This window comes from Myotis lucifugus, unplaced genomic scaffold (genome assembly GCF_000147115.1).
Source record: "Myotis lucifugus unplaced genomic scaffold, Myoluc2.0 scaffold_1802, whole genome shotgun sequence".
In the NCBI taxonomy this organism is placed as follows: domain Eukaryota; kingdom Metazoa; phylum Chordata; class Mammalia; order Chiroptera; family Vespertilionidae; genus Myotis; species Myotis lucifugus.
In genome coordinates, this window is record NW_005872850.1 from 3,816 (window position 1) to 12,821 (window position 9,006).

Genomic DNA, 9,006 nt, shown 5'->3' on the forward strand with positions numbered 1-9,006 from the left:
CTCTCTGAAATTAATAAGTCTAGAACTTGTAGAAAACAACCTTGGGGGCTAACAGCCTAAAAGACTGCAAATGTGTTTTGAAATGAGATTCATGAAACTTTCAAATATGGAATACAGTGTAATTAACTGTCGTCACCAGCTTATGGATGCTGTAGAAAATCATTTTTAACAGAGGTGCCATGTTATTTGTATTTTGTTGCCACCTATCACAAGTTAGGAAATCAGTGATGCCCCGGCCATGTAAGTTGTTTCCCTAAATGATCAAATCTTTGAGAATTTAGCTTGGTTCTATGAAAGTAATCTAACCTTGCAAGAAACATGAAAAGTAAAAATCTAAATAAAACTCACCTTGTGTTCGCTTTGGCAGCACATATACTGAAATTGGAACTAAATAAAGAAAATGAGCATGAACCCTGGGCAAGGAAGACATGCAAATTCCTGAAGCATTCCATATTTTTAAATAAATAAATAAATAAATAAATAAATAAATAAATAAATAAATAATTAAATATCACCTTTGAAAATCTATTGAAAAACAAATAATAAAAGCCATCAAAGTCAACAATGCCCACATATCCTAGAAAGAGTTGAAGCAGCTGATCTCTTAATCAGATTATAGAAATATAAATAACCCAAGGTTCACTGATCAGCAATGGCATTTCAGGCACTGTTTTCTGAGGAGACCAAGGAAAAGAAAGGGAATAGCGCATATCCTATTAAGATACATGGCCCTAATAGGTTTTGCTCAGTGGACAGAGCGTTGGCCTTGGGAATAAAGGGTCCCAGGTTTGCTTCAGGTCAAGGGCATGTACCTTGGTTCCAGGTACATTCCCAGTAGTTGGTGTGCAGGAGGCAGCTGATTGATGATTCTATCTCATCCATGTTCCCAACTCTCTATCGCTCTCTCTTCCTCTCTTTAAAAAATCAATAAAATATATATTTTTTAAAAGATACATGTACATGTGTATATGAGGGTATTTAATAAGTTAATGTGGGGAAATGCTTCAAACATTTCTCAATAGGTTGCAAGTCATTTACATAAGGTATAGAGAACGAAATGTCTACTGTTCTCATTTTTTAGTTCATATCAAGTATTATGTGGGCAGTCTATTACATGGTGCTGTCTCTTACAGGGACTTGTCCAACCTTTCCTTTCAGTATTAATTCCTGAATTTGTGATTGTGTCACATAGAATTTTAAAATTCTAAAACCTGGGCCCTGCAATCTTATTCCTTCTTCAAATTAGAAATACAGACAGTAAGCCATCCTAACTAAGTTTTTCTAGGTAGCAGAGTAACTACAACAACATGTAAAGATAAAAATGTAAAAAGTGAAAATCTAATAGGATCTTGAAAAAAGGTATTATTTGTTAGGCAAAAAGAAAAAAATACTAGTATTTCAAATATCAGACACTTTGGAAATAAAAAACAGAAGGGCCAAAAGCTATTTCCAAAGAACACTAATGCTCTGTAATGTAATGCTTAGAGTTTCCCTTAGATTTCAGTTCACTAAAAAGGGACCTTCAGTTGACTTCCCATGGCAGGTGGGGCCAGAATGGGGATGCTGTGAGAACCCAGGGCAGAAGCAGCAACACAGCCATTTGAACTACAACAAGGATTTTAACATGACCAGTGCAAGGCTCCTTTCACAGTTTGGCACCTCCACATCCTGAGCAGAGCTGCCTGACTTTGCTATTAGCAACCACTGATGAATTCTAGTTGACATCAGTATGATTAGAGGGAAGAGTTGGCAAGTGTTTCTAGCAGAAGGTGAACAAGTTACCAAATTGCTTTCAGGACTCTTTGGGCACTAGAGAGAGATGTGAACAGCCAGTTATGAAAAGCAGCCCCCATCAGGCTCACCTGGTCATCTGATGTTCAGCTAATAGGAGCCATGCTGTCTGGAACATCCAGAACAGACCCAGCCCTAAGCCAGTTATCAACTTGGCTTTCTCATTATGCTGGTAGCAACTGCCTGAAGGCAGCAGCTTCAAACTCTATCAGAACTGGGTTTCAGGTGAACATTTTTCAGGGAAATATGTTACCGCCTCTTCAGATGCTATATCTCTTCAGAGGACAGTAACCCCTACCACATTTCCCAATAGGGCTGCGATGCACGTACTGCTCGTTAGCACACTTGGGATTCCATTTACAATATTTCAGAGATTTTTCTGGGACAAATTGGAGTTCAATTTTTAATTTTTTTGAAGAAACTCCAGTAATTCCACTCTTACAAATATATCCCACGAAACATGAAACACCAATCAAAAAGAATGTAAGCACCACTATGTTCATAGCAGCACAATTTACAATAGCTAAGATTTGGAACCAGCATATGTTCCCAGCAGCAGATGAGTGGATTAGAAAAGCTTGGTACATCTACTTAATGGAATACTATGCTGCTCACAATAGAAAGAACTCTTACCATCTGCAACAGCATGGATGAACCTGGAGAGCATTTTGCTAAACGAAATAAGCCAGTCAGAGAAAGACCAGTATCACATGATCTCACACATTTGTGGAATATAATGAACAACATAAACAGATTAACAAAGATAGGTCTAGAGACACAGAAGCATGGAACAGACCATCAAACCTAAGAGGGAAGGCTGAGGAGGTTAGACAGGGGGTGAGGGGGCAGTTGGGGGAGGAACTCATGAGGCCAGAATGGTGAGGGATTATTCTGCTTATAACATTTTCAGTCCCTTTTTGGACTTTCTGATTTCATAAATAATAAATATTCTTAGTGAAATGCATGATCTATGCACTTACAATATACAACAGATTTAAATCTATCAATGTTGTATTTAAACATTCAAAAGTGGAGTAACTGATAAAATATATAATATTGATTGATACTCTGAGTACGAAATATTCTATCTCCTCGTGCCCACATGGTCAACCTCATTGTTCTTCTCTTCCTCTATGTATACCAAACATCAATAAAATAGCTTTCTTGCTTTGTATTTTCAATAAGTTGCAAAGTTCATTGTGATGTGACTTCACAAGGGAAGAAGATACTGAGTTTGGAAAGTGATGGACTGCCTTCATGACAGAAAAGATAACATTAAAATAGAAAAAGTACCTGTAAACCTAAGAATCACAAAGAAATTGAGGCCTAATGCCACAGGGCAAGCTCTGACCTCTGAACCTGTTCAGCATGTCTAGGAGTTTAGTGCAGCAACACGAGGTGACCTCAGGATTCACTGGCTGAGGCTTTTGATTCAGCACCAATTCAGTCCTATAAACAAAGACATCAGTGGCATTTTGAGGCAAGGTTAGTCACACAACCAATCTAAATATCATAACTTTAAATCCAGGCTATTTCTTCAGGATCCTCCCACTCTGAGCTAATGGGGTATACATGATAGTTTACCCTCTTAGGGATATAAGAAATGTTCCCTTACTTTTTTTCTAAATTTATAAATTTTATCACATATCAACTTCCCCATTCTCCTCAGATATTATTGCATTTTTAAAATGACTGACAATCAGTTCCTCCATCTGCTCCATCTCAGGGGATGCAAACCCTTGGGTATCTGACAGGGAGCAGAACATCCAGGCAGAGCCTTTGGGACTTGAGTCTCAAAGTCATCACCAATGAGACATTCAGTGTCTGAAAGGGGAGAGTCCACAAACACAGACAGCTCTCCCCATTTATTTTCTCAAGCAAGGACACCTAACTCTTGCCTGGCAGCCTGCTCCTGAAGGTCTAACTTTTTAGGGGGCACCAAGAGGTCATTCCCCTGAGGTCTACCTGCAGTGATGGAACAGGCTGAGTCATTGCTAGTCCTGGGAACAAAATCAACCGCCATACATTCATAGCAAAGCTCCTGTTCCTAATCTTTTCACCTTCCACCTGTGCAGTGGAGGTACCTTTTCTGTGATTCCTTAAGAATCACTCCTGTGATGTTTATAGTGCTAAATAGGGAGAGGATAGGGGTGATGTGCTGGAAGAAAAGTCAGGGATCAGATGTTTTCAGGTACATACGAATACAGGCACATGGAAAGGAAACTTCTGAGACCAGAAGGCCTCAGGGCCTCTTTGGAAAGAAAACAGGAAATACCTATAGAGGACAAGGTTTCTAGCTCAAAACATGTACAGCTCCCTCATCCAGAAGAGAATGACTTTCTCAGAAAGAATTAGGGTAAGGTCACCTTTCGAACACAGTTCCCAAATCCTGCAAAACAAACAGAAAAAGAAAGTAAAATTGCAAAGTGTGTCCTTTTATATACTTTCCTGAGTTTCTTTTAATAATGTCCTTTTCCTATTCCCCTTTACGGAACAACCAGAGGCCATCTTAATAACAGCACTTAAACTAAAACACACAGAGCTTCCTCACGGTGCTCTGAGCATGGCAGAAGGTCAGGCAGACAAGGGAATGATGCAACGAGATCTAGGTTTCCAATGTAACTAATTTCCAAGTGTTATTCCCAAGGAAAGATATGACCATTAATAACAATGAAAGTAAAACAGGGCATCAAATGAAAAACAGAGAGAGCTTTAAAATTGATTGCCAAATTCTAGAAATCATGCCTAGGCAAAGGTCAAAACCTCAATGTCTCAGCCAGTTGCTTTTATGGCAGTAACAGAGAGTGACAGCAGATTAGGTGAATGTAAACAGAAAATTGTAACAGCAAAGTTAATGTTGCCACGCTGAGAGATTGACTGAATTTGGACAATCTGTCCGTGGAGGTGGTGCTTTGGATTAAACTGAAATCACCTTATCCTATGTCAGCTACTTAGGCAAAGAGCTCCCAAAGTTTGCCAGGATACAAGAAAATAATTGCCTGACTGGATGGACACCATGATGGGAGTCCAGGAGCAGAATCACTTAGCTGAGGGTAATGCCGTATGCAGGCATCATAGCCATATTGTCTGGAAAAGGATTCCTGTCTCTATTGATGGACCCTGCCCTCTCACCTGGAGCATCTCCACATCTGGCTTGTGGCACATGTCCATCTGCTCTCTAAACATCTCTTTGAGGCTTTCTGTCTGTTGGGTCATTCTGACTTTGCTTTCCTACAGTTGTTGGAATATCTCCTCTGCTTCTCTCTCCATTGTGTTAACATAAAGGCGCTCCTCCTCATAGAGAAATAGATGCAACATCTGATATTCAGCTTTGATCATCACCTCCATAAGGGCCACATAGTCCTGCACAGATAGAGGATCAAAGGGCTTACACATTCTCACTCTAAAAAGATTGTCAAACTTCCATTTATTCCTTAGTCTAATCAAGAAAATGTTTGAGAAACTTTTTGCCTCATACTTCAAAGTGTCTTGATTATTTATAAGCCCTTCTTTACAGTCCTAGCTCAAGTTCCTGGTCCCTTTTCCAGTTAAATCAAGCCCTCTATTAGGTCCCAGACTAGCCCACCTGATGTGACTCAAGGGTTGGGTGTCCACCTATGAACCAGGAGGTCAGGTTCAATTCCAGGTCAGGACTCATACTGGGCTTTAGGGATGCAGGGGATATAAGGAAGGCAGCTGATGAATGGTTCCCTCTCATGATTGATATTTCTCCTTCTTTCTCCCTTCCTCTCTGAAATCAATAAGTCTAGAAGTTATCGAAAACAACAATGGGGGATAACAGCCTGAAAGACTGTAAATGTGTTTTGAAATGAGATTCATGAAACTTTCAAATATGGATTACAGTGTAATTAACTATAGTCACCATCTTATGGATGCTGTAGAAATGGTTTTTAAGAGAGGTGCCATGTTATTTGTATTTTGTTGTCACCTATCACAAGTTAGGAAATCAGTGATGCCCTGGCCATGTAAGTTGTTTCCCTAAATGATCAAATCTTTGAGAATTTAGCTTGGTTTTATGAAAGTAATCTAACCTTGCAAGAAACATGAAAAGTAAAAATCTAAATAAAATTCACCTTGTGCTCGCTTTGGCAGCATGTATACTGAAATTGGAACTAAATAAAGAAGATGAGCATGGCCCCTGGGCAAGGATGACATGCAAATACAAGAAGCATTCCATGTTTTAAATAAATAAATAAATAAATAAATAAATAAATAAATAAATCGCACCTTTTAAAAACTATTGAAAAACAAATAATAAAAGCCATCAAAGCCCACATATCCTAGAAAGAGTTGAAGCAGCTGCCCTCTTAATCAGGTTATAGAAATGTAAATTAACCCAAGGTTCATTGATCAGCAATGGCACTTCAGGCACTGTTTGCTGAGGAGACCAAGGAAAAGAAAGGGAATTGGGCATATCCTATTAAGATACATGGCCCTAATCTGTTTTGCTCAGTGGATAGAGTGTTGGCCTGGGGACTAAAGGATCCCAGGTTTGCTTCAGGTCAAGGACATGTACCTTGGTTGCAGGTACATTCCCAATAGTTGGTGTGCAGGAGGCAGCTGATTAATGATTCTATCTCATTGATGTCTAAAACTCTCTATCCCTCTCTCTTCCTCTCTGTAAAAAATCAATAAAATATATATATTTTTTAAAAAGATACATGTACATGTGTATATGAGGACATTGAATAAGTTAATTTGGGGAAATGCCTCAAACATTTCTCAATAGGTTGCAAGTCATTTACATAAGGTATAGAGAATGAAATGTCTACTGTTCTCATTTTTAGACCATATCAAGTATTATGTGGGCAGTCTATTACATGGTGCTGTCCCTTACAGGGACTTGTCCAACCTTCCCTTGCAGTATTAATCCCTGGATTTGTGATTGCCTCACATAGCATTTTAAAATTCTAAAACCTGGGCCCTGCAGTCTTATTCCTTCTTCAAATAATAAATACAGACAGTAAGCCATCCTACCTAAGTTTTTCTAGGTAGCAGAGTAACTACCACAACATGTAAAGATAAAAATATAATAAGTGAAAATCTAATAGGATCTTGAAAAAAAGATATTATTTGTTAGGCCAAAAAAAATACTAGTATTTCAAATATCAGACACTTTAAAAATAAAAAACAGAAGGACCAAAAGCTATTTCAAAAGAACACTGATGCTCTGTAATGTAATGCTTAGAGTTTCCTTTAGATTTCAGTTCACTAAAAAGGGACCTTCAGTTGACTTCCCATGGCAGGGTGGGGACAGAGTGGGGATGCTGTGAGAACCCAGGGCAGAAGCAGCAACACAGCCATTTGAACTACAACAAGGATTTTAACATGACCAGTGCAAGGCTCCTTTCACAGTTTGGCACCTCCACATCCTGAGCAGAGCCGCCTGACTTTGCTATTAGCAACCACTGATGAATTCTAGTTGACATCAGTATGATTAGAGGGAAGAGTTGGCAAGTGTTTCTAGCAGAAGGTGAAGAAGTTACCAAATTGCTTTCAGGACTCTTTGGGCATGTAGAGAGAGATGTGAACAGCCAGTTATGAAAAGCAGCCCCCATCAGGCTCACCTGGTCATCTGATGTTCAGCTAATAGGAGCCATGCTGTCTGGAACATCCAGAACAGACCCAGCCCTAAGCCAGTTATCAACTTGGCTTTCTCATTATGCTGGTAGCAACTGCCTGAAGGCAGCAGCTTCAAGTTCTATCAGAAGTGGGTTTCAGGTGAACATTTTTCTGGGAAATATGTTACCGCCTCTTCAGATGCTATATCTCTTCAGAGGACAGTAACCCCTACCACAGTTCCCAAAAGGGCTGCGATGCACGTACTGCTCATGAGCACACTTGGGATTCCATTTACAATATTTCAGAGGTTTTTCTGGGACAAATTGGAGTTCAATTTTTAATTTTTTTGAAGAAACTCCAGTAATCCCACTATTAGATATATATCCCACGAAACATGAAACACCAATCAAAAAGAATGTAAGCACCACTATGTTCATAGCAGCACAATTTACAATAGCTAAGATTTGGAAACAGCCTAAGTTCCCAGCAGCAGATGAGTGGATTAGAAAACCATGGTACATCTACTTAATGGAATACTATGCTGCTCACAATAGAAAGAACTCTTACCATCTGCAACAGCATGGATGAACCTGGAGAGCATTTTGCTAAACGAAATAAGCCAGTCAGAGAAAGACCAGTATCACATGATCTCACACATTTGTGGAATATAATGAACAACATAAACAGATTAACAAAGACAGGTCTAGAGACAGCGAAGCATGGAACAGACCATCAAACCTAAGAGGGAAGGCTGAGGAGGTAATGCAGGGGCTGAGGGGGTAGTTGCGGGGGGTAGTTGCATGAGGAACTCATGAGGACAGAATGGTGAGGGTTTATTCTGCTTATAACATTTTCAGTCCCTTTTTGGACTTTCTGATTTCATAAATAATAAATATTCTTAGTGAAATGCATGATCTATGCACTTACAATATACAACAGATTTAAATCTATCAATGTCGTATTTAAACATTCAAAAGTGGAGTAACTGATAAAATATATAATATTGATGGATACTCTGAGTACGAAATATTCTATCTCCTCGTGCCCACATGGTCAACCTCATTGCTCTTCTCTTCCTCTATGTATACCAAACATCAATAAAAATAGCTTTCTTGCTTTGTATTTTCAATAAGATGCAAAGTTCATTGTGATGTGACTTTACAAGGGAAGAAGATACTGAGTTTGGAAAGTGATGGACTGCCTTCATGACAGAAAAGATACAATTAAAATAGAAAAAGAACCTATAAACCTAAGAATCACAAAGAAATTGAGGCCTAATGCCACAGGACAAGCTCTGACCTCTGAAACTGTTCAGCATGTCTAGCAGTTTAGTGCAGCACCACAAGGTGAGCTCAGGATTCTCTAGATGAGGATATTGATTCTGAACAATTCAGTCCTATTAACAATGATGTAAGTGGCATTTTGAGGCAAAGGTTAGTCACACAACCACTCTAAATATCATAGCTTTTCATTCAGGATATTTCATCAGGATCCTCCCACTCTGAGCTAATGGGGTATACATGATAGTCTACCCTCTTAGGGATATAGGAAATGTTACCTTAATTTTTTTCTAAATTTATAAATTTATCACATATCAGCTTCCCCATTCTCCTCAGATATTATTGCATTTCT

The 9,006-nt window shown here is 39.0% G+C and overlaps 2 non-coding genes across 2 annotated transcripts; both read left to right on the forward strand.

The window, feature by feature from the left end:
• The first annotated feature begins 351 nt into the window (after positions 1-351).
• LOC111824499 lies at positions 352-458 on the forward strand. The gene has a single exon (XR_002827586.1). It is a non-coding gene; the product is annotated as a U6 spliceosomal RNA (small nuclear RNA).
• Positions 459-5,888: 5,430 nt separating this feature from the next.
• LOC111824495 lies at positions 5,889-5,995 on the forward strand. Its single transcript, XR_002827582.1, has one exon. It is a non-coding gene; the product is annotated as a U6 spliceosomal RNA (small nuclear RNA).
• The last annotated feature ends 3,011 nt before the right edge of the window (positions 5,996-9,006 follow it).